Raw genomic sequence first — 4,573 nt, 5'->3', positions numbered from 1 at the left:
AAGATGTGACAGATCCCTCTTCTTCTTCTTTTTTTCTTTTTAATCTGCTAAAAGATTTTATAATTCATAAAGATTAAACAACAGCAAAGGCAGCACAGCTCATAAAAACTCAGTGGGTTTCATTCTCATTTGCTGTAATTCTATTTGTTTTTTCCAAGCACAGCCATAAAACCAGCAAGAGAGCAATCTCAACAGGATATATTAGAATGCAGAGCCCCAAAGCCCAAGCCTTTCTCTTCTGTAAAGCTGGCAACTTCTCTGCTTTTAATATAGCAGTATAACTAAATAATGTAATGAGCATTTATTGTCATGCACAGAGTTTATAGCACTTTGGGTTTATTAATTAAAAGTTATACTGGAGTTCAGACATACACAGTGGGGTTAGGTAAATTAGTTTAAGAGGCTACTAAATGGGAACCCAACAATATTATGTGTGTGTGTGGGGGGGGGGGGGGGTTGTCCCGTTGCCCTAATAGCATTTGACTGGAGCATTTCTTCCTACATGTTTCTCTTCTAGCCGTTAGAGATCTGGCAGTGCATTTCTGTTTCATGTGTACTTATGGTGTGAGCTGAGCAGAGTGTGGTCTGTGGTGCCCAGATGCTAGCTTTTGCCTTGTAAAGGGAAGAAGCAAAGTCTTCTCTGCTGTAGCACTCATGTTTCAGAATGCATTACCTAAGGGAATCCTTATGGCTATGCTCCTCGTGGCATTATCGCAGCAAGATAAACCATCCTTATTTTTTAAAGACATTTGTTTTTCTTGTTATAATAAGGAGTGCTGCCTAGGCTGTTGCTATGCACACTCCACAGAGTTCTTGTTTTAAGGTTTATTTTGGTTAATTTCCTGTGATTATATTTGGGGTAGCAGGTTTATGGCCTTCTATTTGAAAGCATTTATTATATTGAATTGCTTACATCAGTTTGGGTGCCTGGGGACAGGGACCCTTGAATACAGAAGAAACTAGCTGAACACACTTTCTGCTGAACTCCATGAAAGTAAAATCTTGTCCCATTAATTTTACTATAACCAAAATTCAGCCACACAGACCACATGTGTTTGTTTAGAAATAAGTCTCATTGTCTTCAGTGGCTTTTGTTCCCCACAAGGTAATTTAAATGTCAGCTATTGCTTGGATTCAACTTCTTACATGAAAAATCATGAGCTGCTCCATTTGCTTTTATGGATGGGCAAATATACAGCACATACAAATGAAAGAGTGTGATCATACAACAATCTTGAACACCTTTTCATGCAAGAGAATGGTGCATTCTCTTTAAGAATGTCTATATAAACCTTTGCTTATTTCATTATTAAATGGAAGAATGAATAAAGTTTTCCTCCTTGTTGGCTGAGATAACAAGAGGACTTTTTTTATTAGGAGATTAATTCAAATTTAAACTAATAGCATGATCATGGTTCATACCCCTGCACTTTTCTCATATCAGTAAATTGCAATTGCCAGCCTCCCCATGTGATAATCTCCTTACCAGTGTATTGTCCCATCAGTAAAGCATCATGGAGCCACCAGGTGGCAATAACGGGATTTTCTATCATTGCCAAATGATGGGTCCATGATGCTTTACTGACAGGACAAGTGCACTGGTTGCAATTTACTGACAGGAGAAAGATGGGAGAAAAGCATGGGTGTGTGAACTCCGATTGCGCTGTTTGAACACCTTAAATTTGAATTAATCACAGGAAGAGGATGGAAGCCTCCCCATGTGATAAGATCCAATTTTTTTCACATTTGGAGACTCTTCTGTGAAAAACCCCCTGTAAAAACGTGTTTTATGAATTATTGTTTTCATGGGAAATTGTAGGAGTGGATGGGTAGCACATGTTTTGGCCCAAAAATGTGGGGTCTTTTTTGTAAAAACGATTTTCCCCCCACCATGGAATCCCTCTCAAAATGCAACAACTGTCACAAAGGTTGACCATTTTCTCAATGGGACATGCTTTCTCATCAAGACCAAGCAATTCACTAGTATGCTTTACATATTTATTTGAGTATTGAGATCTGTTTGCATGCCAATAAAGCCTTCCTGCTTTTCATTTGCTTATTGTTTAGCAGAACCACTATGGTTCAAAACACAATGCAGAAATAACCCAGTTTGAGACTGCTTTAACTGCCCCGGCTCAATGCTAGGGAATCCTGGGAATTGGAGTTTGCTGTGTCACGAGAGCTCTCTGACAGAGAAGGCTAAACGTCTCACAAAACTACAGTTCCCAGCATGAAAATGGTGCCAAGTTCCAATGCTGGTGCCAATTGGGCCTCCAGAGGAAGGGAATTCCACTATTTGAGTGCCACTGCAGCAAAGCCCTTCTCCCATGTCTTTCCACAGTGTATTCCCCCCTAGTAATGGGACACAGAGGAGAGTCTATCCAACAGGTGTCAATCCTTGAGCAGACATAGAAAGAGAGAGTCACTTCCTCAACTGTTGAGGTCCCGGACCATTTACGGTTTTAAATGTTACTGCTAGCACCCTGAATTCAGAACATAAACATATTGACAGCCAGTGCAATTCCTTTAGAACAGATTTGATATCTGAATTGAATTCCAGTGAACAGTCTAGTTGCTGCATTTTGCACTAGCTTCAGCTTCCAGGTCATCTTCAAGTGAAGCCTTATGCAGAGTACACTGCAGTACAGTCAGTGGGAGTTCAGTTCTGGACTCCCCTCTCCACCGTGGATACAAAAAAAAAAAAAAAAAAGTGGGACCTTAAGTCCTGTTACCATCAATAATAATATGTGCATAGCTGAGTTGGAACAGCTGTGTGCATGCACCACCATTGATGATACTGGGGCATGGCCATATGCAGATACTCCAATCTGTGAATGGCTAGCTTGCTGATATGTAGGGCCAACTGTAGTCTAATAAGGAAGTTAGTGCATGGACTACTGTTGCTAAATTTTCCCTGTCCAGGAAACACCTTAGCTGATGGATCAGTCAAAGCTGGCTCCAAGCACTCCAAGCCACTGTCTGTGCTTCCAGTCACAGGGGTGCATCTTGCAGTAGTCTTAGACTATGCATGTCCTCCTTGGTGAGTGCAACCTCATGCAGGACAGGTAATCTATCCAATTCCTGGATTCCAGAACCACCAAGCCACAGAGCCTCTGTCTTATTGGGACTCAACTTCTATTTACTCATCCTCATCCAGCCTATCAAAGCATCCAGGCACTGCCCCAGCACCTCAACAGACCCAGCCCACTCTGATGATAAGGAAAGCTGATTGTCATAGGCATACAACCAATCCCTAAACTCCCAATGACCTAATGTCTGGGACTACAAACTTATATATGCTCACCAGGAAATGAGTCTCATTGAGCTCTGTGGGCTTCTTGTCTAAACAGACATGCATTTGCCTTCATAGTAAGTCTCAAATTTCTACCCTGATTCTATCTTTGGTGCAGTACAGACCGCTGAAAAATGGCAGCCTGCCGGTGCCTATTTTTCCTCCGGAGGGAAGCCGCAGCTGCCAAACCGCATAGCTTCTGTCCGTACTAGGGTTAGGGACCATGCAGTTGCTGTGCGGTCCCTAACCCAAGTATTGGCCCTGGTATGCCGCTTATTGGCAGTATGTACCGGGCCATAGTTTCTTCAGAAGCAAGTCTTATTGTGTTCAGTGTAGTTTATTTCCAAGCAAGTATGCATACGTGTGTAGGAGGGACTGAAATAAACCCTTGCTGTATTGGGCCCATTATGTTTGGCTGGCCATAGTCTCTTCAGCTGTATTTTTACCTGTATGTGCAGAGGAGAATTGTTTGCTGAACTACAGTGATATGATTTGGCATAAATCATTAAAAGAAAAACAAAGACCAGAGATGTCTTTTTAGCTGATTAGATGACAGCTGCTATAGTTTCCTTTGCTTTTTAAAGTTCAGTAGAAAGTATATCATAAACACTATTAGGAAGGGGAAATACAATAATTAGATTTATTGCAATACTTTGAATTCACTTGTGACACTACAGGGGCATTTGGAAAAAAATACACAGAGAAACCTGCTTATGATTTAGCTGAATGGTGAATCTAAAGAGAGATTTATGGCTATTGTCCATGATTAAATCTTTCAGCCAGGGATGATTGAGTAGATGGCTTGATTTTCTGGCTCATAGTTTACAGCAAACTTATTTACAATGTTCTGTTCATAGACACAGCAGGAATGATAAACATGACAGTCATGATTATGTGGTTGCATAAAATGTGTGTGCAGCCTGTCTAAGGAAATTATACCAACCATTTATTAATGTTTTTTCCTCTGCACTGATAATAACAAGATGTTAATAGACTTAATCATACTCACCAGTTGGGTATATCATTTTACATTCAAGACCAGAGTACATTGCAGACTTTCCTGTGCTGCTGAGGAATGAAACTCCTTCCAGAATCAACCATTCTCCAAGAGCATCATTTTCACCCATAGGGCTGACTTTGCATCAGAGAAAAATATATCTAGAAATTTATTCTAAAGCCACACTAGACAATTTGAACTTGTTCCAGGGCCTTTTAAATGCATTTCTTGTATTGTGCAGAGGGTCAGACTAAGCCAGATTATAAAGGTCCTCTGTGAGTGTT

The sequence above is a fragment of the Sceloporus occidentalis genome, unplaced genomic scaffold (assembly GCF_023333645.1).
Source record: "Sceloporus occidentalis isolate IW3139 unplaced genomic scaffold, rSceOcc1.0.p SCAF_2, whole genome shotgun sequence".
Lineage (NCBI taxonomy): Eukaryota > Metazoa > Chordata > Lepidosauria > Squamata > Phrynosomatidae > Sceloporus > Sceloporus occidentalis.
The sequence above is the reverse complement of the archived record's forward strand: the minus strand, read 5'-3'. Positions refer to the sequence as shown.